The sequence below is a fragment of the Ctenopharyngodon idella genome, chromosome 17 (assembly GCF_019924925.1).
Source record: "Ctenopharyngodon idella isolate HZGC_01 chromosome 17, HZGC01, whole genome shotgun sequence".
Lineage (NCBI taxonomy): Eukaryota > Metazoa > Chordata > Actinopteri > Cypriniformes > Xenocyprididae > Ctenopharyngodon > Ctenopharyngodon idella.
The window spans coordinates 24,691,555-24,718,726 of record NC_067236.1 but is presented as its reverse complement, the minus strand read 5'-3'; the positions used below and the strand labels follow the sequence as shown (position 1 = coordinate 24,718,726).

Below are 27,172 nucleotides of genomic sequence, written 5' to 3'. Positions count from 1 at the left end.
AATGCCTTGGAGGCCGCCATACCCCTGGTGGAGTGAGCACGGACATCTAGAGGACATGGCTGTCCGGCCGTTTCATAGGCAAGTGAGATGGCCTCGACCACCCACTTACTCATCCTCTGCTTAGATGCTGGGCCCCCTTTCTTAGGGGACCCATAACATACGAACAGCTGGTCTGTTTTTCGCCACAGGGCAGCTCTGTGGACATATGTATCTAAGGCCCTGACGGGGCAAAGCAGATTGCGTTTCTCCTGATCCGGATCTACAAAAGGAGGAGGACAAAAAGCCTGGAGCACAATAGGACCTGGGACGTTGGTGGGGACCTTTGGCACGTAGCCAGGTCTAGTGTGTAGGAAAGCCTTAACCATACCAGGCGCAAATTCCAGACACGAAGGAGCAACTGACAGTGCTTGTAAATCTCCTATTCTTTTAAGAGACGAGATTGCCAGAAGAAATATCGTTTTTAGAGTGAGGAATTTCCCTGACACCTTTTCTAGTGGTTCGAAGGGAGCCTCAGCTAGCCCCTCTAGCACTATAGCCAAGTCCCAGGCTGGAGTTCTTGTGCGCACTGCAGGCCTCAGCCTCAGCGTGCCACGGAGGAAGCGTATGACAAGAGGGTCTCGACCCACCGAGCAACCCCCTACCGGAGCATGATAAGCCGAGATAGCTGCTACGTAAACCTTCAATGTTGAAGTAGATAATCCTTCCGAGAATTTTTCTTGAAGGAACTGAAGCACAAGGCTAACAGATGACTGGACAGGGTCCGTATTTCGTTGGCTACACCAAGTAGAAAACAACTTCCATTTATATGCATATAGCTTCCTTGTGGAGGGAGCTCTGGAGTGAAGGATGGTCTCCACAACCTCGGTTGGGAGACCAGCCTCTATGAGCCTTGCCCCCTCAGAGGCCAGGCCCACAGTTTCCATAGTTCTGGGCGGGGATGGAGTATTGTGCCGCCCGCCTGAGACAGGAGATCCTGCCTGAGAGGAAGCTCCAATGGAGAGCCGTCTAACAGGGACATTAGGTCCGCAAACCATATCCTGGTCGGCCAGTACGGAGCCACCAGTATTAGGCTGACCCCTTCCTGGCGTACTTTTTCCAGAACTCCCGGGAGCAGAGCGACCGGGGGAAATGCATACAGACGTAGCCTCGGCCACGTCTGTAGCATAGCGTCCAGCCCCAGAGGTGCTGGGTACGTTAGGGAGTACCACAGTGGGCACTGGGTTGACTCTCCCGAAGCAAATAGGTCTACTTCCGCTTGACCAAATCTTTTCCAGATGAGCTCCACCACCTCGGTGTGGAGTCTCCATTCCCCGGGCGTCGGCGCCTGCCTCGACAGGGCGTCCGCTCCCACATTTTGATGCCCTGGAATATATGCTGCTTTCAATGAGAGGAGCTTTCCCTGGGCCCACAGGAGGATCCGACGGGCCAAGTTGCAAAGTCGGCGAGACCGCAGACCCCCCTGATGGTTGATATATGAGACCACCGTCGTGTTGTCCGTGCGGACCAACACGTGATGGTCCCTCAGGTCTGGGAGGAAGTGTTTCAATGCAAGAAATACCGCCATCATCTCCAGCCGATTTATGTGCCAGGAGAGCTGATGGTCCTCCCATAAACCCTGAGCCGAGCGACCACTCATGATCGCCCCCCAGCCCGTGAGGGAAGCATCCGTCGTAAGCATTACACGACGACGAGAAGTCCCCAACACGGGTCCCTGGGACAGGAACCAAGGCTTTTTCCACATGACCAGAGCACGAAGGCATCGCCGCGTGACTTTGATCATGCGAAAAGGATTTCCCCTCGGAGAAAACCCCCTGGTCCTGAGCCACCACTGTAAGGGCCTCATGTGCAGAAGGCCAAAAGTTACCACGTTGGACGCAGCTGCCATAAGACCCAACAGTCTCTGAAACTGTTTTACAGTGAGTGACTGGCCTAACTTCACCCCTTTCACGGCCCCGAGAATGGAACTCACACGAGCAGGGGATAGATATGCCTGCATCGTGGTAGAGTCCCACACTACCCCTAAGTAGTTGGTAATTTGATTCGGGACCAGCACACTTTTCTTGGCGTTGAGCCTCAGCCCAAGCTTCTTCATGTGCGACAGAACAACATCTCGATGTTGAACTGCCAATCGTTCTGTTTGAGCTAATATCAACCAATCGTCGATATAGTTCAGCACGCGGATGCCCTGGAGTCTCAACGGAGCCAGAGCTGCATCCACGCACTTCGTGAACGTGCGGGGTGATAAAGATAGGCCGAAGGGAAGAACCTTGTATTGGTAAGCTTCGCCCCCGAAAGCAAACCTGAGGAACTTCCTGTGATGAGGATGGATGGATACATGAAAGTATGCGTCTTTCAGGTCTATCGCCACAAACCAGTCCTCGGACCTGATCTGTGGGATAATCTGTTTGAGTGTAAGCATTTTGAACTTTAACTTTTGTACAGATCGATTTAGCACACGTAAATCTATGATCGGACGTAATCCTCCATCCTTCTTTGGAACAATGAAGTAGCGGCTGTAAAACCCTGACAGCTTGCTGGGAGGAGGAACCCTTTCTATAGCTCCTTTTTGCAAGAGTGTCATAACCTCTTGTTCCATAATCAGAGACTGCTCTGGGGTCACCACTGTTGGAAGAACCCCGTTGAACCCGGGCGGCCGAGAGCCAAACTGTATTTTGTAACCCTGTTCTACAATGAGCAGCACCCATTTCGAAATGTTCGGGAGACGTTTCCATTCTTCCATAAATTCTACTAAGGGAACCAGTCTCTCGAGACTGGCCTCTGATGTTTTTTGAGCACTTGGCTCGTTGGTCTGACACGGCGCACCGGCAGACAAACGAATCAAGTGATGACCGACCCTCCTCGGAGGATCGGTGGAGGCCGCTGCGCCCTGACGCACACTGGGTGGCAGGGTTGGCAGAACGGCCCCCTGAGGGCGCCGAAGGGGAACAGGTACCAGATTTTTTAATACCCGAACCTCTCCGGGAGGGGCTGCCCTCGTAAGTCCCGGACAGCTGGCGTCAGGACTTCTTTTTTGAAGCCTTCCGGGAAATAATGACGGTCCTCAGATCCGCCCTACCCCCGGAAGACTTCGCCTGTGCTGGCCGCCCCGGTCCCCAAGCTCTCTGCGGGGGAGCACGGGTGGCCACACTGGCCTTCTGTTGCACTCTGTGCGCCGAGGAGCCGGCTATCGGCTGAGGCTGCTCCCGCTCAGCAGCCCCAGGGGGATGAATACGGCGGGGAAGGAATCTCTGGAAGGCCGCTGATTGTTTACGTGTCTCCTGGAACCTATCGACGACAGATGACACTGCGTCGCCGAATAGGCCCACAGGAGACAGCGGCGCATCCATGAGGATGTTCTTATCTTTCTCCTTTATATCTGACAAATTGAGCCATAAGTGCCTCTCTGTGGCCACCAAGGCTGCCATAGAGCGGCCAATTGATTTGGCCGTCTCCTTGGTGGCCCGGAGAGCTAGATCTGTCGCCCTCCTGAGCTCCTGTATGGTCTCAAATGTCGCTTCCCCGCTTTCATCTATTTCCCCCAGCAGATCAGCCTGGTAAGCTTGCAGAATGGACATTGTATGAAGGCAAGCTGCAGCCTGACCTGCTGCCGAATAAGCCTTGCCCACCAAGCCCGATGTTGTCTTTAATGGCTTAGTGGGCAATGTCGGGGTCTTAAGGGACGATGCAGACTCGGGCGAGAGATAGCTCGCAAGCGTCTCTTCGACCCGAGGCATCGCCCCATAGCCGTGGTGTTTCAGCCCCACGATGTTACTATATGTGGATGTTTGGGGGCTGAACACACGATATTGCACAGGTCTATTCCACGACCTCGACACCTCGGTGTGGAGGTCGGGAAAGAACGGCAGACCCCGACGCTGGGGTAGTGACCGTGCGGGGAGAAAGCGCTCATCAAGCTTGCTTTTTGGTTTCGTTTCGCTTCTCTCCGCGGGCCAGTCTATTTTTAGCTTATCGACTGCCCTGGTTACTACCTCCAGCAGCTCCTCATAAGCTGGAGACGAGGATGGCGGGTCCTCATCTCCAGCCTCGACGCTCACCACGTCAACCTCCTCAGAGGAAGATATGTTAAGCGTCGGTGTCTCCCTCCGGGGGGAAGAAACCGCAGCGCGTGCTTCCACCGCCAAAGGAGAGACACTGGGTCTGGCAGGTAAGGGGAGAGATAAGGCAGAGCCCGTCTCTCCCCCCTCTACCAGATCCATTTGTGATCCCCACGAATGCAGCCTCCGCTGTGCCTCAGCAGCAGCGGGACCAGATCCGCGGGGAACACTCGCCGCGGCACCCTCCTCAAAGAGCGCGCGGCGTGATCTTAATACTCTGAGAGTGAGCCGCTCGCAGTGTACACAGACAGCCCCCTCGAGAGCTGCCTGTGCATGCTCGACTCCCAGGCAAACAACACACATCTCGTGTGTGTCCCCACCCGAGATGAATCGCGTGCAGGGAGGCACACACTTGATGAACTGCTGCTTATTCATTTTTTCCGCCATTATATATATATATATATATCGTGTCTTGTGAGTGCTTTTGAAACTCTTGTCCTCAGACGAAGAGATCACTGTGAGCAGAAAAACGGGACAGACAACACTAAATAAGACACACAAGATACAGAGAGCGCTTGCTGAAGACAACAGAAGCTAGCGTTCTTTGTTCTGGGTATGCTTTATAGTTTCCTGGTCCGTGACGTCACCCGCCTCTGACGTCTCGTCTCATCATTGGTTGGATACAGAAGTGCTTCACGACGCAATCACGCAGAGGGTTCCCATCACGTCATTCGACGTAGCGTCGATAGTTCCCACGAAAGGGAACGTAAAATATTTACGAATCTTTCATGTCATAAAGATATATGTATAATTTCCATTTTATCGTTTTGTAGATAAATGTAAGATCCCTAATCCCCATCCCGAACCTAAACCTAACCATTTTATACAGAATGTTAAAAGAATAAAACATAAAGAACAGAAATGTGTAGGAAAATGACAATTTTAGTAAAAATATAAAATTAAACGATATTTTGAGCCACTAATCCTACACCTACCCCTAAACTTACCCATAACCATTTCTTTAAACTACCCACTGTTATAAATAAAAGAATGACAGACAAACAAGCGTAATCACAAGAATTTATTTTTTGCGAAAATGTCAAAAGTGGTACCAAAAGTAGTTCAAATGATGATGAGTCCAGTCACAGTCCTCTCTGGCAGTAATAGTTTTTTATAAGGTACAGAGCATAATTTAATTTATTAATCCATGAAAATATGATAAATCCGGCTACTCTCCGTGAAGGCGTGCACTCATTTCAAATGTCAATCCACTGAAACACGGCATGTCGCAATCTGTGACGAAGCAGGTGAGAACCAATGAGCGTTCGATATCAGTGCCGTAAACCATGTCGTAACGCTTCTCGAGGGTGACGCTACTTTCAAATTTGAATCATAACAAGCGCGAGCTTTGACTGTGACGGTCGCTGTTGCTGAGAATGAAGATGAAGATCGATGGATAAAGGGCTGAATTTGGATCTGTTCCTTACAAACATATGGATTCTAAAGATATGGACTACATCGAACAAATAAAATGGATGTGATTTGTGAATTTATGTTGTGCTTTGGTGTATCTTATGGTTGTATTGTCAGACGCTGCATAGGCGAAAACGCCTTCTGTGTCTCACAGCAAACAAACTAAATATTACAAAATGGTTAAACAATTACAGACATTTTATTCTTAAAGTTTCAAATTGTAGTCTTGTTTAACATTATGTAATCCTCCGAAACGAGCAGCAGAAGTCAATAACAGAAATGTTATTTCATATTAAGTAGATGAGTAAACTGCTTTCAATAAATTCGACTAAACACATCGTTAAATCATTAAAGCCACGATTTTAATATTAATACATGGGAATTCATTTACATTCACACTTTACGTTACATGATTTACGTTTTTTGCTGTTAATACGTAAGTATTTTTACGTTTTAGTGCTATAAATACGTCAATGTTGTACGTTTTTGTGTGTATGAAAACGTAAGTAAATGTACGTGTGGTAGAACCACAATTTACGTAAAAATACATACGTTTTCTCATGAGATCACGTTGAAACGACAGTGGTGGCGATGCCGCCGTCATGGTGGGCAAGTGATATAACCGGTGTTACTGAACACCAGTAACACAGTCGATCTCAGCAAGCCTAAGCTAGTAATATCACACGAGTAGACTCCTGTTTCTCCGAGTACTGACTGCAAATGTGATACTTACTGATCTGACTGAAATCCAATAAACAAGCTGATATTAAGTGACAACATTTTAGCCACAGTACTTTTTGCTCGATTTTGTGAAAATAGTTTCAAACAAAGCCACACCAGAGCTATTGCGTATCTCCAAGCAAACGGTGATTCCTGAACGAATCTGCGTTTCGAACGACTGAATGAATGACTCGCACATTAAGATTTACCGCCCCCTACTGGCTGTTTTATTTTCATATTTACACATTACATAGAGACTGTTTTTACTTAAAATATTAAACTTTTAAAGATTTTTTTTATTTTTTATTTTACATATTTCTAAATTCAAAAAATTATTATTTACCAAATCCTGATTATTTACCAATGAGCTGCATTAAGCAGTCTATTTAAATGTCTAAATAATACCACTTCAGATGGAGCTTCTGTGCCACTTTTGCAGTGCAAAGATGGATTTTTTTGATGATTTCTTTTAATTGGTAACAGTCTCATTGGGTCTTATTGTTGTAATTGGATTTATTGTTTAATATTTAAAAGCAAATTTTCTATTTTAATTTAAGAAATTGATTAAATATGATGCATACATTTAATGAGATTAGAAAAATTGCTCTTAAAATGGTACAAATGCCCCAGGAAATTAATTTAAAGGGGCAAATATCACCCTGTAATAATGTCTGTTACTGATCAGAAAGTGCTCCTAAAGAAAAATGTTACCGTAGAGCCCTGCATATATATATATATATATATATATATATATATATATATATATATATATATATATATATATATATATATATATATGTGTGTGTCAATATATATTGCATAAGATATTCAGAGATATCTTAAAGGGGACCTATTATGCCAAAATTCACTTTTATAAGGTGTTTGAAAACACATGTCATCTTCATTTGTGTCCACAGTGTGTGTAAACAACCAGCATATAATGGCAAAAAAATCCACCCCATCCTTTTTTATATATAATCACCATAAACCATAAACAGTTTCTCCAAATGCGCGTTTCCAGGTTTCCCCTACTCTTACTCACTGGAGATATACAATGTCTGCACAAAAAAATAAAAAAATAAACACATTACAAATGTTCTGTTATTGGATGTATTAACAAACATAAGAGTCTCCATAGACTCTCTGCATCTGAGCCACTGAGGACACCATGGTTGAATTTCAATTATGAAGGAAATGTGCCAAAGAAAGTCGGTTAAGTGTTATATATTTGCACAAATTATTTTATGCCGGACTGCTTCACAAACGAGGGTCAGTTCAATGATGGATTTGGACAAAAGATTCACATGACGGTACATGCTAGTCAATGAGTGGAATCAACTCGACAACAACTACATAAATTTATCCACTAACCATTCAGAAACATCCAGTTGCATTCATAAAGTTGTAACTTATTCCTGGGTCTTTCACTCAGTGTCTGACTCCGGTTTGAACAATGCAAGGCTGAACATCACCTACTGGCAATTTACATTTTGGCTGCATGAGATTCTCCAGCTTTGTTGTTGTTGAGTGTCCAAAGAACGAGGAGGCCAGGAGAAGCAGCTCATTTGCATTTAAAGGGACACACACAAAAACTGCATGTTTTTGCTCACACGCAAATAGGGGCAAATTTGACAAGCTATAATAAATGATCTGCGGTGTATTTTGAGCTGGAACTTCACAGACGCATTCTGGGGACACCAGAGACTTATATTATATCTTGTGAAAAGGGGCATAATAGCTAGTCTTTAAATGAAGTTTATTTTTCATACCTCACTGACCAATATTCTTGTTCTTGTTTTAAGCATAAGGGTCATTTACATGACAACGATGTTAAAAAAAAAAAAGGAAACTTTTTTTCTCTGTATAGATAACAATGCTGTCAAAATGATCCCTGTTTACACGGATCTGCAAAAAGGACTAAAAACGCTGTGTTATGCATGCCAGGTCAGTAGTTAACAATGTCACTTTGTAAAGAAAGACTACGCATCCCTCAATATAACAGAATTCAGTGGTTTATCCTAAAAAAAAAAAAAAAAACTTGAAGGATTTCTAGATTAAAACAAGAAAACTCATTTAATTTTTTTTTTCTGATGTTCATATGTTCACAAAAATCTGAGCTTTTGTTTGTTGTATTTGATTAGTGACGTGGTTTCTAGAACGTTATGCAACAATGTCACTGCAACCAAAACGCAAAGCTGTGAAGTGTTTAAAAAAAAAACACTTTTTTGCTTGCTCGAATGTTATTGGACAGCTGAGCTAACATTTGTTTACAACTAAAAATTACAGCGAATAACCTCAGAATAACTCCCTTGGAACAAGCCTTCAAAGTCATGGTAACGTAATAATTGTGTCAAATTGCATCAAAGCTGCATTCAGGAAAAAAATGCTCAATATTTGGGGTGTTTTGTCACATATTTTTCAGGCCAACTCTGCTTCCTTAAACCCTCCACCGAGGCCTTAGACTAAATCTTTGTGTTGTGTTTTCCTTGCGTCGTCTTGAAGCAGAACGAAAGTCTAATTTGCTCGAGATGGTTGTGGTCTGCTGGAGACAGCACTAAATGAATGGCTCATTAACTCCTGCATAAGCACTCAGCGAGCTTGTGATGGTGGAAAATGAATTTATGCAGTCTTCTGCCAGACATAACATCAAACTCATTGCAAACTGGGGAAAATTATAAGGGGGGAAAGGGAGGGAGGAAGGAAGCTGGAGGGAGAAAGAGAGGGAAAGAGACTGTAAGTGGAAAGACTGACCTAAGAGTCTTGCCTCAAATGAGAAGAAGTGACATTCTTAAACCATGCTGAAATGTAAGTCACAGATGCCCTGGTCATGGTGTCCAGCATCAACAGCAAAAACGGACCCCTCATTCTTCTTTCGGACAGATGAATCAGCCTGCGGTTCCCCCCAAGCCCACTCTAAGAGGTGCGTGAGGTCATGAGGGAGTTGATGTAACCAGAATGAACTTTACAGCACATTAGCTGAGGCAGTGTATGTTTCTGGCCACTAAAGCAAGTTTCTAGCTTAGTTAGCAGTGCTCTGGAGCAGAGCGATGCATTTCATACATTGGATCTGAGTAATTACCTGGCAAATAACATTTAGTCACACTTCATTTATTTTAGAATTACATATAATCAGTTTTGAAAATTTAGCTGAAATAGTGCTTCATTGTCAACAAAAAAAAAAATTGTTTGATAGTTGTTCAAACACATTTTAAGATGTTAGCCATATTTAAAACAATTAACGATCAAATATGGCTATCACGGTTAGCCAGAATTATATAATTACAATTAAAGAATCAGTTTTTAACCATGACATTTAATTATTCAGTGTTGAACTAAGTGAAGAGAACACTTGAAAAATAACGTTTTATTCTGCAAATAATAACCTGCTGGTAAGAGTAATTATAACACGACTGTCTTAATCCTCATATTTTTATCACTTCTTTTGTCAAAACTTTGAAAGACGCTTTGCTTTATCAAGAATAAAACAGTCCCTGTGAATTTAAACTCACAAATCTTATTCACCAATATGTATATTAATAAAATTCAATCTTCCATTAGTTTAACTTCTCAACTGTGATCACATGCAAATATCATACAATTCATATTCAAGAAAACAAATGCACAATCAGTTGTGACTGTATTTGCAAATCCTGATGTTTTGCTTCACAATTATTAAAAAGAAATGGCTCAATGAATTGTGAAATCTTTTGTGAATTAATCTGAATTTAATTTAGGTTGTTTTCAAATGTAGTGTTATACATTCCATTAGCGCAGCAAGTCGCATTATGTCAATCACTTGTACAGATGAGACACAGCAACTAAATTTTCCAAAAAATCAGAATAGCTGAATAGGGCCACTGATAACCTCAAGCAATGCAATGCAGTAACAAACTATACAACAGAACTCAGCTGGGTAAATTAAATGAACAGAAGGTTTATAGAGAGGTGTGGGGTGTTTGCAAAGGTCTGTGAAATATATGGTGTTGAATTGGTGAAGATTCCCCACTGTGCCAAAATTATCTGTGTTGATTTGGGGTTATCATGTCTGAACACTTCAATCACTCCATGTTTGTTCATCTCAGTGAGAAGGGGGAAGGGAAAAGAGTTGTCGAATGACAGATTAAGATGAAGATTAAGACTGTAAACCACGGTTGAGATCATGGAGAGAGAGAGAGAAAGAGAGCAGACTGACCCAGATTGATTAACTGGAAAGTCATATATTTTTTTAATGACCTTAATAGATCTTTTACTAATGATGTGGCAGGGAGATAGTCCAGAGGAAATACCTGTATGTGAACCGCATCCAGTATGAATGAACTGTTTCTAAGGATATCTCCCAATATAATAGATCTTACGTTCTAGAACTCCATTCAAATAATTATTTTCTTTGATCTCATTTACCATGTTTCCATTGGCACATGAAAAAAAGGACTTAGTCAAGCCAGTCTAGGTTTTGAAAGTATAAAATTCAAGTTAAAAAACAAAACAAAAACAGGATGTTCCAAATTCAGAAATTAACTCTAAAATTAGACATTTATTGTATTCTATCTATAATCCTCAACTATTTTGTCTAAGTAAAAATGAAACACTAAAAACTAAAACCAAATACATTAAATGTAATGCTAAAAAAAAAAAAAAAAAAAAAAAAACACCACACTTAAGTGTTATTTTATCTTTGTTTTTTAACATTAACTTTGAGCATTAGATGATGAAACTTTAAATTAAACGTAAAAAGAGCATGCACAATTATCTGTTATAAATACACTATAAACTGATACTAATACATTTTTAAAAATATGTATGCAGATAACCACTGTCATGTTTTAAAGACTCGCACAAATGAAGAATGAAACAAAAGACTTATTTATTAAACGAAGGAGAAACACTAGGAGATCATTTTAGCTTTCCACATGAACATAAACAATACCGGATGAAGAACTGAGGAAACACAGGGCTTCTAAACAGAACAGGTGTGTGGGACTAATTAACAAATGAGGAAACTAACCATGAAATCAGGTAAACAGGAACAGATCAAACAATGAAAAATGAAACCAAAACTGAACATAATCGTTACAACCATCATATTTTATTAGCCCAAAAGAAATAGATGCATGATATTTGTGCCAATGGAAAGCATGCACTTAAAAGGCCCATCATTTCAGCTGTGATATGGGGTCAGTTCAAGTCAGTTCCCTGGACATAGAATAAGTCTTGTTTTGGATTAAAACATTCTCAATTCTCTAAAATCTTATTTGACAGAATAATCCAGGGCAAAGATTAATCTGTGTCTAGGCAACCAGGACGTTTCATGTTGTGAATCCTTGAGCCCTGAAATTCACCTTGCCAGAGAATATTCTGATGTTGATTTGCCTCTATTGTAAATGGAATCCAAACCATCCAGACATCCTATTATTATGATGTAATAGTGAGCATTCACCATGTTTCCTGGGAAATCACAAAGGCAGGGCTTTGGAATATTTCCAAATTGAAGGATCTGACTCATACTTTATCTCTTTCTCAATGTCCCTAAATATAATTTATGGTGCATTAATTGCATTTGCTAAACTCATGGCTTCTTATAAGTTAATAATCAGCCATGGAAGACATAAGGTCATCATCCCTCATGAGATGCATTTTATATATGAGCTGATTTCACCCAAGCAAAGCTGCAAGAAGAAAAGTGACCACGGAAAAAAGGTTAATTGCTTTCCTGACCACAAACAGTCTTGAATATTGCAATACTAAAAGAAAATGGCACCGATCTCCAATACAATACAATAAAAAAAAATAAAAAAAATAAATATAAATAAATAATGACAAATAATTAAAAGTTAATGAACAGAATCAAATATTACTCTGTCTTCCGACTGCTACGTTTAAATCCCAAAAGTGCAATTATGATCACAGAAGGGGATAAAAGTAAGGAAAGAACAAAAGAAATCATCCTGTAAATAGCAAACACATTTAAAAATGAAAAGAATAGGTAATGGACAGAGAGATGAGTCTACACGTTCAGATAAAAATACTGTTTACTGCAGGTGTACTCAACAGGCGGCCCTGGGCCGCATCCGGCCCGTCAGCATTAAATTTGTGGCCCGCGTCATGCTAAATATGAATGTATTGTTATTATAATTTGCATTCAAACCATTCAAACTTTGTTAATATTACTTTGGTTCTTCCGCGTAAACTCTGCATGACGCATTTTGCACGTGCGCTTTGAACAGTTTGTGCACTAATTTAGTTGTCCACAAGGTGTCAACACTGAAACAGGCCATTGTTTCACAGTCTGAAAAGAAATGGAGAAAACGGAACTACAACAAACACAATAGAGTACCTCAGGGATGACGTGTTTTTGTAGGCCAACCCGGAAGTTAGCAGCGCACGGGTTCCCTCAATCGAAAGCCAATGCATTTTTCCCATAGACTTTTGGAAAATCGCAAAAAATAAGCTGTGTTTAACAAAGGGTTATGACACTTACACGTTTTGTATATCAAGATAATCTTTACAAGTTAACACAACATTTATACATTTTGAAGCCTAAATAAAGTCGTCAGATATAAAAAGCTAACAGTAGGCTATAAACGGACTACAGCACACCATGGTTGCGGATCAACGTCACCACCACCAAGCTTCCTCAAACTTTATTTTAAAAACATGCTTGCTGATTATGATCTGTGCTCTGTGTATGAATACTTATCCACTTTTTCATGAGAAATGTTGTCCAAAAGTCCTGTTTGTCATGATGACGTCTAAAGTCCCTGCCAAAGGAAGCAGTCCCTTTTTTTGTTAGCAACCGCCATTTTTAAGACACAATAAAGGTTTAAAAAAAAAAAAAAAAAAAAAAAAAAAAAATCACAAGCGGGTTATAACTGGTGTGTTTTATGTTATTAATCAAAACGTGAAAATATTTAGAGGCTTTGTTAACCACAGACCTTATTTCAGGCGATTTAGCAAAAACCCATTCAAAAAAACCATTGACTTCGGGCGATGGAACCGGAAGTCCTAAAATGCTAACTCTCTTCCGGGTTTTGCCTACAAAAACACGTCATCCCTGAGGTACTCTATAGCCACCCGTGTCACTCGTGTGAGGGAATTAAAGATATCAGCAACTCTACAAAGACATTTTATCTTATGTTTTGGAGTGAAAAAGCGCAGAGACTGGACAAGAATGAATCTTTCTAGTGCACACGTGTTGAATACCTGTGTTCACACACGCTATCAAATGCTTGAGACTGTGCATGTTCGTAAAAATAAATAAATAAATAAACTTTATTTCTGCATCATTTAATGCGGTTGACACTCCTGAATCTTTGCAGTGTGTAAGTGCCCGATGGTCTTCTTAGCAGCATGAAAAACGAAACTTTTATTCTTAAATGTCATGTAAAACGTAACGTCAATGTAAAGCAAGCACTCCCATTCTCATTCGCGAGACTGTTCTGAACAAAAAAGCATTCTGGATTCTGACCTAGTTTAAAGGTAGAGGTAATAATTAATAATAATAATGAAATCTTTGTAAAGCGAGCCTGAGTATACATAGGCACTATAAAAAGGAGTATGCAATGGAGTATAAAAAGTATCAAAAAATTGAGCAACAGCCAGACCTGAAATTACTTGTGATAACAATGCAGACTTTTCACTGGGAAAAAGGACTTCTTTTCATCAGTTTATTTGCTCAGTAATGTTTCTCCTTATGCGTTTGGGCCTTTTTTTCATACTCAGTGTGAATGTATTGTTGCATTAAGAATACAGCAAGACAAACTATTAATCCTTTTTTAATGACATTTTTTCATGTTCAGTGACACTATAAGTATGACAACCATTAAAGAACAAGTAAGTACTTGTAAATACTACAAATATTGTCTTAACTAGGCCTAAATAAAAGTTTTGCGATTCAAGTTGTAGTTTGTGGCCCTTTGCATTTTATGTGGTTTAAATGCGGCCCTCTTGGCCTCCGAACATGAGTACCCCTGGTTTACTGCATACTTTTTCATTTTTAATGAAACAATGCATAATGCAACAATAAGCAGTTTAAACAGTGAAATACAGTATCCCACACATAGTATGCTCTATTATACAGCTATGCACAGTATGCATACTACTGCAAAAATAGCAAGAGTAGCAATATAGTATTCCTAACACACATCCTGATGATCATAAGAGACTAGTAGGCACATGTCGTCCAATCACAGATGATTCCCAGGTGACCTCTGGTTTCAAAATTCTACTTATCAGCAGCCACAGACTAACCACTGAAAGATGAGAGGACATAGAAAGAGATGTGTGTGTGCACAAGGAGAGTAAATGTGACAATAGATACACAGCAAAGAAATTCCTTACAGGAAAATTAATTCCAGAGGCAGATTATGCTCCTCTCTATTAACAACTTTTACATACAATAGCAACATGTACATACAAAATTGTAATACCAGGAAGGACCAGTTCAACATGTACAAAATTAATATAGCTTTACAAAGACTTACAATATCTCTTTGGTATACCCATAAAGCTTTTAACCTGACTAAACAGTAGGATCATCGGTTTTTGAGGTTTTACCCCAGACAAAAATACTATTAAAGCCAAGTTTGGTGCAGAACATTGAATTGGTGTTTTTTTTTTTTTTTTTTTTTTTTGAACAAGATCCAATAACAATCAACATTTGGAGAGTGTGAATAATGTTTAAAGCTCTGTGAGTGAGCTGATCCAATTGAACACATCAAGGGAAAGCAAACTAGACCTTTTACAGCTGATGGCGACACACCGTACAGTTTCATGGCACACAAAACGATTTTATTCTTTTACAAAACAAAACCACTCAGCACACTACAAATTCTCACAAGCCAAAAATCTAAATTAACATATAACCTTGAGCAGCTGCTGACAGAGAAACAGCTTTGTTTTTCTTGTCATTATTCTATTAGCAAAAAAAATAGAGGGAAAAAAAAAAAAATCTTTGAGTGGTAAAGAACAGAAAAAAAAATGTAAAGAAAAAGATGTCACTGTTACATTTTCCCGAAGAAGGGAGCAACCTAGTGATATATGATTTAAGGTGACATTCATTGTGAGAGGTTAGACCTCCACAAAACTGGTCCAGTTCACAGAAAAGACACCTTGTCAATGTTCATTCCTTTATTCACTAGGCATTTTTTCCCCAAGGGTCCCCCGTGGAGGCCATCTTGGCAAAGGCTTTTATGTTTTCTAGAGTGTTCCTCCACCTCACAGCCTCGCACAGAGAGAGGGGCGGGGGTCACTTTCTCTGCCGGGTTGCTTACAAAGCTTGATTCACTTCTGGGTGCCCTCAGGGATATAACACTACAGTCTGAAGAGTAAATTATATATTAGAAGCAAAATCTGTCAATTTCCTCTTAATTTCAGTGTTGGCTGGTCTGCCTCTGCCATGCAGCATTCAGCCTAAGACATGAGTTACTTATAGGCTATAATATTTTAGCCTGGTACTCAGGGGTTCCATTTAGAGCGAGTACATTTTGTTGCAGTTTTACTTGAAGGGAAGTTGTAAATAATTGTCCAGCTGCAGAATGGCGTCTGAGTTGTTGAGATGTCTGAAGTAATTACAGCATATTTATAATGGACAATACACGCCTGGACCTTGTCTCACTTTGCTTTGTTTGCGTTTTTGGAGGCTTCTGAATGTCAACTCAGACTTGGGGGTTCTAGTCCTATAAGGCGAGCAGCTTACTAACCGATTTTTCCACCGATTGTCGGTCTTACAATGGATGAGTTTTGAAAGCCCTGCCAACTCAACTGCTGTTACATATGTTAATGGTCCTAGCAACTCTTCATGGGAGAACAATGAACAATTTTTCTGTGGTGGGCTATTGCTATTGTATTGGAGGTGAACAATGAAGTCCAATAAACTCCTAATTCAGAATAAAGAACTATCAAGCCATGCAAATTCAAAGACGCAGCAAGATACCAATTTTTCTTCATGGTGCTTGTTTAAGTATTTTTCTGTGGTTCGGATAATGTTGCTGTCAATATTGTTTTGGTTATTAATTTTTTTTAAAGAAATTAATCATACTTTTGAAAAATGATAAAAAAAAAAAAAAAAAAAAAAAAATCAGGTAAACTCATGAGAATGAAACTGCAGTCATATGAATATCCTAACAATATCTTACATAAAGTTGGTTGACAGAAGGGGGCTGACATGTTGATATCAAGTAAGCCTACTCTCAAGGACTAAATGAGTCATGGATGAGCATGAATAAAAGTATTTCTACAGTGGCATTGGTAAATGAAAGCTTTTGTCTATGCATAATGCTGCAGCATCATCATCATCACTATGCATCAATATGCACTATGCATCAAGATCACTGCGGCCATTTTGGCCAGCGCAAAATGACAACAACAAATGTGTTGTCAATGACTTAGCTTTTCTGCAGTACCGTTACAGAGCACAAAGTTATGCATATTTGTTTGAGCACTCTGTGGAGTGTGCCAAAGGTTTCCATTTACAACCTGTTTTTTTTTTTTAAAGGTGCAATATGTAAGAATTTTGCAGTAAAATATCCAAAAACCACTACACCAGTGTTATATATTTTGTTCACTTGAGTACTTACAATATCCCAAATGTTTACAACTACACCGCGTTCCAAATTATTATGCAAGTGACATATCAGTAAGATTTCAGTACAATAAACATTCAGATTTTAGATTTCAGATTTCTAAGAAAATGTTTGTTTGTTTATTTATCCATGTCTTTTTAGATAACTGGTATCAATCTCAGATAAAATAATTTGCCAGGTCTATGGAAACCCTTCTTAGAGGTTGTTCCACATTATTAAGCAAGTCACAGTTCTCATGCGATATGGGGAGGAAGAAAGATCTTTCTGAAGATAAAAAGCATGAAATGGTCCAATGTTGTGCAAAAGGCATGAAAACAACTAATACTGCGTGAAAACTGAATGGAGATTATCAACTTATCATAAGATTTGTGGGTGATTTAGAGCACAGCAGAACTCGGTCAGATAAAGGCTTATTAATGAAAGTTCCTGTCAAAAAAATTAATTGTATTAAAAGGGCAGCTATAAAAAAGCCAGTGTTGAACAGAAAACAGGTATTTGAAGCTGCTGGTGTCTCTGGAGTCTCAAGAACCTCTCCATGCAGGCTGGCAGTTGTGCGTAAAGATGCATTTTAGCCACCACTAACCAAACCTCACAAAGAGAAACATTTACAGTGGGTTTAGAAATACATTTTCAAACAGTTTTATTGCTGTGGTGTTTTTTTTTTTTTTTTTTGCAGCATGGGATAATGCATAGTGCATTGTATTTCAGAAGGCACTATCCTCCTTTTTATACCATAGCTGAAAATGGCCAGTTATGAACTCCACATATTTTGCAAAAGTCATTTTCATACCCTCAGAGACCCTAAAGGGACCTTCCATCTCACTTCCCAATATTCCAGCCCAAATCATCACCCGCTAGCTCCTTGCTGACGTCGCAGTCTTGTTGGAACGTGATGGCCATTCACCAACCATCCAGAAATCCATCCATTTAGACCATCCATACTACATAAAACTATTTAAAAATGAGTCTTCATGCATTTCTAAACCCACTGTAAATGTTGCTCTTTGTGAGCTTTGGTTTGGAGTGGCTAAAATGCATCTTTACGCACAAGTGCCAGCCTGCATGGAGCGCTTCTTGAGACTCCAGAGACACCAGAAGCTTCAAATACCTGTTTGCTGCTCAACACTGGCTTTTTTTATAGCTGCCCTTTTAATACAATTAATTTTTTTGACAGGAACTTTCATTAATAAGCCTTTATCTGACCGAGTTCTGCTGTGCTCTAAATCACTCACAAATCTTATGATAATTCGATAATCTCCATTCAGTTTTCACACAATATTAGTTGTTTTCATGCCTTTTGCACAACATTGCACCATTTCATGCTTTTCATCTTCAGAAAGATCTTTCTTCCTCCCCATATTGCATGAGAACTGTGACTTGCTTAATAATGTGGAACAACCTCTAAGTAGGGTTTCCATAGACCTGGCAAATTATTTTGTCTGAGATTGATACCAGTTATCTAAAAAGACATGGATAAATAAACAAACAAACAAACAAACAAACAAACATTTTCTTAGAAAAACTAAAATCTGAATGTTTATTCTACTGAAATCTTACTGATATGTCACTTGCATAATAATTTGGAACGCGGTGTATTTGTAAATCGTGAGAAAATTGCTATTTTAACCAAGGCTCCGGGACGTGTGAGGAGACGCCTGTCAATTGCGTCATACCAGCGTTACCCTCGGTTTATGGTTTTATTTTGTAGAAACCATGGAAACACCAAAGACGCTTTAATATTTACATGTTTTAATAGACAAGGGAACAACTGTTTTGATATATTTGTAGACAGAAAACTAATTATTGTTATATAGCTCAACATGTTTAGTCATATTTTAAATCAAATTTTGATTTTTTGCGAGTACCATGCTTTACCATGCCTCAGAGAAAAACACTATTTTGTGAAGTAGCTAACATAGCATAATCAGATGCAGCTTTATTTTTAGTAACAGTAATACAGAATTTTCTCCATCATACAATACGTTTTAAAATTAATTGCATGCCATTTATCAACACAAGCCATCCAGCATTTAATATGATATTCTAAAATCGATCTAGCTTGCAGTGTGCAACAAGTGTCTCACAGCAGCCACCGAGCGAACGCACAGAGTAACTTTATAACATTGTTTTCAACACACTCAAATGTATCTAATATGATAAACAGAACTGTTACCTCATACGCTTGACCGGAAAAGCAGAAGCAGCGCCGGCGACTGTGGCATAGTAAAAGTTCCGCTGCTCGTGAGGTGTGTGTTGCGCAATCACTCCAGCGGCCTCGTTCAGCTCCAACAACACTCAACCTGCTCTGCTTCATACTACAGTAACATTAATAATCGCATCCATGACCATGATTTCTTCCCGAGTCCTATCCCAATTGTTTTCCATCGGCTGTGAGGTGAAGACCACATGTCCCAAGATTCCGCGCTCAAACTTGGCGTCATCAAGCGACACCTTTGTTTTGAATAGGCCTCTAGCGACCTCTAGCGGACAGAAAATATTACATATTGCACCTTTAAGTGCTGAGCATGAGCAATGTAGCCAATTACAGACATGCCTGTTGAACATGTGAACTCAACTGCCAATCAGAGGCATTTAAGTCAGTCAGAATCCACTCAATACCGCTTAAAATGCCAGAGTTTTTCCTCGCTTGCCTTCATTATAACCAACAAAGGGCAAATTCCAATCGGAAATAAGCATCCCTATGCCCTAAACGCTCCAAAGGACAGAGCCCTTGAAGTGGGGTTGAGGGAGCAGGGCACTTGTGGGTCATAATGGTGATGGGAGCAATGAAAGAAAACATAATTCCCTCATTAGCTTCACATGGAATATTACCACAACGACGCTAGGCAGCGACAACAGGAAAATCTTATTGCTGTTATTATGATACAAATAAATGTATTTTTTTATTTTATTTATTTAACCTTTATTTAACCAGGCAAGTCATTAAGAACATGTTCTTATTTTCAGTAACAGCCTGGCAGGAGAGCAAAAGTCTCCTGAAAGACATACAGCCATACATTACGATACACAAAAAAAAAAAAAATAAATAAATAAAATATGCTTTATTTTATGTATGTTCCCAATCTGCTCTAATTTCCTGATCTGCACTAATATCTGCTCTAATTACACATTTCTTACCTTTGAAATGTTTTTAAACTTAATATGAAATGCATGATGAAAATGTGTGTAATATATCACAACAAAACAAACCAACTTGAATTATTCTGTTTATTCGTTGAGTCCAACTCTTTCACCATTTCTTGATTTAAAATCAATGGCAAGGACTTGTCAATGTGGGTCACATGACCGTAAAAGATTAAATTACTTCCTTGAAGTAAAAGTGTTCATCTAAAGCCCTATTCGGATGGTAATTATTTCTTACGTGGACGTCTATAAAAATAAATTTGCATGGCACCTCAGTAATAAAATTCATGCGTTCAGATGATGATTTATTCACGGTGGAGGAGCTGGAAAATAAAATGTCATGTGCTTAGAATAATACAAATAAATTCATATTTAATTTAATAATAGAAAAATATTTAATATTTAAAATAAATATAAAATAAATATAAAAATAAATATGCTATTTATTATGTGATTATTTAATTCTGCTGTTTAAAAATAGGAAGATAGACAGTGATGTACATTGCATCACTGTTTAATGAAGTCCAACCAAAGTAAATCCAAAGTTCTATTAAGCAATAAAACAAAAAAAAACAAAAACAAAAAAACAGACGCTGTAGTTGAAATGGTTTTCTGTCTTGCATTTTATCTCAAAATGCTGGATGTCATTTTACAAATATGGAAATTAGCGAAAATAAGTCAATGCAACCTCTTATTTACATGAGGTAAAAATAAAGCTGTTTGGTTTATATTTTTAATGTATATTAAAGCAATAAGCCCCAAGAAGATGTGTTTATATTGCTAAGGGGTGTTGTTAAACTCCCTTAGCTGTTATAAATTCACTGTAAACCACAGCTTCACGGGGCATATAGTTTTTATAAAATGGTTACCACACAATACAAATATTAAAGACAAAAAATATGTATCAATGCAACTTTCATGAAGTAAAATCACTAAAAGCCTTCCTTCTGCTGGAAAAAAAAAAATAGTCCCTGACCGTGAACAGCAACAGAAGTTACATTTATTACGCCTCTAGATGGCGGCAAAGATTGTCTTTAAGAGCGAGGCAAATAACTTTTATATTGAAACTTCTTGTGAACACGGAACAACGCGCAAATGACAAATGCTTTGACTAGCGCTGTCAGTGTCAGCAGAGCAAGGGAAAACCCATTAACTGTTGAAAGGACAAGATCGCAGCAGACATTCAGACAGATGTTTTTATTATGAACATAGGACTGACATGAAGGAAAAAGCTAAATCTGAATGCAGTTAATACACTCGGCCACTCAATATCTCTCTCACAATACTCTTCTACATAGTAAGCTTCAATGAACAATATTAATTGAGAACATTTTTTTACATTGCTAAGAGTGGCTGCTAAGGGTGTTGTGCAGTACTACAAAGAACTGGGTGAAGCAGTCATAGCCGTGTTTTATCGATCTGGAACTAACCGTTTTATAAATAATAAACAGTTACTTTTTATGAAATACACAATACATGGAATTGCATCAACATGCAGACACAGTGGTGCAGTAATACTGATGTAATGAGGTGTATGTAATGACACAGGTGTATGTTTGTAGAATAATTTACAATGGCTTCGAATGCGGCTCAACCAATTAGAATCAAGGGCGGAACTATCCGTTTTATAAAATACGTTTTAAAATTGTATTGCTGTAACAGCCCATTTCAAATGTTTAAGTTTTTTTCTTTTTCCTTTCGCTGAGAGTGGTGATGAAATATTGTTCTTGTAAATACTTCCCAGAATTTCAGTGATAAAAGTACACATATTTAAAATCCATGCAAATTACAGTGAAGCGCAACAGTTCCACGGTGGTCAAAAAGGATTTACAGTAAACTGTGAATTTTGAATTGATCTCCTCTTGTAAACTCAGAAATGTGGATTTGGATGGCAATCAAATTACCACATGACCTTGGCGTTTGTCAAAAAAAAAAAAAAAAAAAAAAAAAAAAAAAAATAGTAGGTAATTCAGCTGGGGAATTTTATGGGGGTGGTGGAAGAAAAGCACTGACATTCTGGATTCAGACTGCAATAAAATCACAGATTAGCCCCTGTAAATGTTGAAAATGCTTTACATCCCTATGAGAAACAATTACCGTCCAAATAGGGCTTAAGATAAATTACAATAACATTGTGTAAACCTAAATCCCCCCCACGCCCCCAGTAAACAGCAAGCCCTCAGGAGATCAATCATTGTGTCTACAGAATCAGCTTGATTGACAACCCTGATTGATTGTTTTTGTGTCAGTGTGACCACTTGTGTTAGAAAACCTCAAGAGATTCAAAAACATTACAGATGAATTCTGAAGCCACTTTGCTATCCTTCAATGCTGCTGTAAACAGATTTTAAATTAAATCAGAGCCTTTATTTATTGTGCTAACTTTAAATTCAGAGTCCACATCCCCTTCGTATAGAAGTAAATCAGCTTAGGTTGGAGACGAAAAGCTACTGTTGGGTGGGAGTCACAATGCTCCTGGATCACGCCTGGATTACATTTGTCAAAAGAACACTTAATAAGAGGGATTATAAACCAGCAATCCAGAGTGCTAATGGGGATTGTGTCAGAGTTACTGCCTCAGTGCCGCCATAAGCGACACATTAGTATAACCAGGTTCACCCGTCCAATGTGTAAGACCAAACTCATTAAACAGTGTCTGGAGAATGCAAGACAATGAAAAAACTTCCTTGGGGTGTGAACTCAATTCAAATCATAAAAATTTGGTGACAGGTGGAGGATGTATAAAACCTTCTTAGCATAATTGCTTCAGATTTGTACATTGCATCACTGTTTAATGAAGTCCAACCAAAGTGAATCCAAAGTTCTATTAAGCAATAAAAAACAGACGACTTGATCTCAGAAGACTAAATTAAACCAATAAATCAAAAAATAAATAAATAAATCTGGTCACTTATCAATGAGCAACCTTAAAGGCTAACTCCAGCATATTTTGGGGAATGGCTTACACGGGGGAAGTTGAAAAGGAAACAGGCTTGTGATTAATGTGCTTGTTTCTACGTGTAATGATCCACTACTAAGAATGATAAAGAGAAATACCAATATTAAATGTTATGTAACAGTAAAGATAGCACTGCAGGGTAGCAATGTAACTGAATCCAAATCAAAGGTGAGTCTGTCCAAACCTGGTGGACCAGATGCTTTGTAAATTTAACAGAGGGATCTGACCATGAAAGCACACCAGGTACTACAGTGAGTGATAACTTAGTTAGGGTTTGTAGTCTTTTATATAGCCTTCAGGCTAGATATTAGTACCGGTATTAACAGCCAGAGGCAACATATAGATAGACTGAGTGTGTTTATTTCCGTAATTCTGCCAATCACCCAAACACTGCTCTGGACGAGATTTTGTAAACATAATTATCCCTGTATTCTTTGAAATGCCTTTAAAGCATGACAGAAATCTAATCACATTCCAAGGAGAGGACACGCAGTCCTGCACATCAGTGTTTGCTTGAGGCACCGCATTCAGCCATTTGACATTGGGGAGGTCTAAGAAGAATACGGGAGCCAAGAAGGGCCAAACACACACTGCTACCATGGAATACCAATGAAATGTGTTCACTTTTGATTTATTGCACATCAATGTGACCCTGGATGGCCTTGTCACATCTTGATTAGTTTAATCCATTAATTTACTTCATTCCGCCAGAAGACTTTCACAAAGGATAATGGTAGTCGACTAACACAATCGTTCAGTTAACACATTAAGCTAATCAGCAATATTTTGATCTGGTTAAAATACTTTTAGCACTATGGAGTTGACTAGTATTCCCTCTTGACAAAAAAAAACAAAAAAAAAAACACACACATTCAGGACACCTAACTCTGACAAGGTGTGATGTACTTACAGAGGTGTATCTTTTAATAGCCTTAGCAAGCAAGTGAAGCATACACCCGTTACTAAATCATTTTAAAATTATGGTTGCCTAACGATAAGTTAATGAGGCGTGAGTGACAAGTGGAAAGACAGGTGGGTCTGTTCTTCCTGTGTTACATCTAACTCCGTTTCAGACAGACAGACAGACAGATAGACAGGGACTCACAAGGCTGTGAAAATGCATTGTGCAGCATATGTGTGTGTGAGAGAAAGTGACAGACAGGGAAGAGCGTATGTGGAGACATAAGACTGAGGAGGGACAGGAAAGTACAATGAAAGGCAAAGAATGAGGAGAAATAGACTCCAAAAGACAGGTCGGCCTAAATTTTCAGGGATCACTTCACTTCTTAGAAGGTGTTTTAAATCCTTTCATATAAGGGCATAGCGCACTCCACGGCATCTCTCTTCCCTCCTTCCTTTAATCTGATCCTCTGGCTAGGTCTCTCATGCAGACATAGACACAGACAATCTGAAACTCTTTTTCTAAAGACAGGAATGGACACTATGTTCTTTGCTGCTGTTTCCACACTATTAAGGGCCAAACAGCACAGATAAGACCTAATGCATTAAACATGAGGCGCTCTTATCACTATTTGACATGAGCATACTGTCTGTCTGTGGACACCTCTGAGTTAAAAGCACTGGCCGAATCAAAATGCATAAAACATTTTGTGCGCTATGGTTATTGGCCTTTGCATTACTGAATGAAAGGCTCTTCTGTAAAACAATGTCAAAAGTAATTACCTTATAAATAATGCCAGGCATCTGTTTTATATTTAGGAGAGCCTGGTCAATATGGCAGGCTCCTATTGTGACACCTGACCCCAAGATAGTGACAACATGCCTCAATAGTAGTTAAATCTTTTTTTCTTTTTTCCTGTTTAAAAAAAAAAAAAAAAAAAAAAAAAAAAAAAAAAAACTATGGAAGTGTTTAGTAGTTTATTTCATAGCCAATACTTAAAGGACAATGTATGTTTATTCAGATATATAATGACTGTGTGTATACAACATAGACTTTAAAAAAAAAGGCTACTTAAAAAAATACTAGTGAAAAAGTTATCCAGTAATATAGTGAAGATCAAAGTCATACACACATATTCACAGAAAATGCATCACATGAAGTTCAATATATTAACCTTATCTATAATGTTAAATGGCGCAGTATACTTGTTGAGAGTGCAGACTGACTGTCCTCCATTCTAAAGGGAGTATGCATTGACCGACATCTCATTAATGTCAGAACATTCCTTCACTGCACCCCCGCCCTCCGTTTCCATCAGTTTCATCTTCTAAAAGCTCGCAACACTGTGCGCAAAGGCGCGTGCGAACTTTCACAGCATTTAAGGGAGGCTTCAGTGCTATTTTAGTTCTCCTTTTCAAGCTTTCGGATTTCCAGAAACAAACAAAACATCTGCGGATGAGCTTGTCTGACACCCGAGTTATAACACATCACTCATCACGTCTCCCCCGCAAGATCATTCATCAACATCAACTTTGCGCGTGCCCTGGTCACCAATAACAAGGCAAATGACAAAAGCTCACAAAATGTCAAAACAATTACACTTCTACATACGTTAAAAGATTTAAAACAACGAAAGAATCGCTGTGCATCAATGTAACTTTTAAAATGTTTATGTCTTGGGCAAGCTCAAAGATATTGCTATTTGAGCTACTTCGTATTTTTATATATTTAAAATATTTAAAATAATGTTATTTATATAGGCTAACTAATATATTCGCATTTAATGTAGCCTACTTCAAAGAATAAAATGGTAACATAATGGTTATTTTTGCTACTTTCAGTGCCTTCGTGTAACGTAACGTTATTCGTTTGGAAAATGTATTTACCTGCAGTAGAGAGTCGTTCACGTGTGCACGTGCAGGTTTTTACTTAATATCGCTGCCAAAGAATAAGATGCGTTTGCAGGTTGGATTTCAATGAACTGTAGGCAAATATCCGCTTTATTCAGCAGTCATGTTCTTCTCTGTGTTCAATAAAGTACTGTCAATGAGTAACCGCTCCAAACGATCAGTGCGCGAGTGAGCCGTCTAAATGATTCAGACCGTTTTGGGAACCAGTTTGATCGATTCGTTGAAAAGAACAGACTCCAAAGAATCATTCGCGGTTAGGCTTCGCTAGTCCTGGTTCCAAACAGCCGACAGCAACGTGTCGTGATTAGATTCGAGTAATATTTCCACCGAAACATTTTAGTGTTTGTCAACGCAACCCGCTAGCCTACTTACGCAAGAAAATATTTTTTTTCTTTTCTTTTTTTTTTTTTTTTTAACTGAATAGCTTCGTGATTTATAAACTATCGACTACCATCTTACTACTGAGAAATGTAGTTAAATAGCTTGCAACAGTGAAGCTATAGCCTACTGTTCAGCACTGTTTTTGTTAATAATGAGGAAAAAGCCAAATCAAATTCGGTATATTGATTATATAATAAAATGCATTCAGTCAGTTGCAGAAATAAATTCTAACAATGAATTTAACCAAATTTTTAAAATATAAGTTTACAAAAACAATTCTGAAACTACAAAATAAAACAGCTTCACTACGCATGCAGAGTTTAATTGATTAGTTACAAACGCTACTAATTTAATGTAATTCTTGACGTTAATAACACTGCTTACCTTATTAGCTAGAGTTCACTGAAAGGTAAAGATGCTCAGTGGATATAACTTGTTCTTGTCAGTCCTCTGCTTTTTGGTAGATCCACTAAAAGCGCATGGTCCTTCTCTAGAAATGCACAGCTTGTCCTCAGTCGTCCGTTGCCGTCCGAATATTTGTGTGTCGGTTCCCCGTATAGCTCTGGTCACTAATTGCCAGGGCACTGGAATCTCCCGGAGCGCACGAGAGGAAGGCTTCTCCCGGCGCGTGAGCGTGATTGGCTAGATTGTCAGTGACGCACCAGCAGGTGGCAGAGCGTTCATATATAAGACCCTTTCAGACCGCACCAAACTGCCCAGACCTGTTGATAAGGATTGTCTGCAAGAAAGACAATTCTAGCTTTTACAATAGCAAAAACATCTTTGGAAATTTATGATAAAAGTTGCATTGGCTACATTTTATACTAGTACTTGCTCTACAGCTGTCCTGGAGTAGGCTACTACCATAGACCTGCACATTTTGTATGTCTCCCTCATCTGTCACACCTGATTCAACTCGTGAGCATATTAGTACAGAATGCAAGACCTGAAATGGGTGTGTCAGATATAGGGAGACACAAAATGTGCAAGGCTGGTGGTACTCCAGGACAGGTTTGAGAACCACTGCTCTACAGCATTTAGCCTATAGG

At 39.2% G+C, this 27,172-nt stretch overlaps 1 protein-coding gene across 9 annotated transcripts in view; it reads right to left on the bottom strand.

Annotated features, from left to right (window-relative positions):
• The window catches only part of chrm3a (cholinergic receptor, muscarinic 3a), a 122,138-nt gene extending 95,237 nt beyond the window's left edge, over positions 1-26,901 (bottom strand). For 7 of the 9 annotated variants that reach the window (XM_051867339.1, XM_051867340.1, XM_051867342.1 and 4 more), the window contains exon 1: positions 26,508-26,867. The gene's annotated coding sequence lies outside the window, so the exon portion shown is untranslated. The other 2 variants (XR_007925831.1, XM_051867344.1) reach the window with 2 other exon arrangements.
• Between the last annotated feature and the right edge of the window lie 271 nt (positions 26,902-27,172).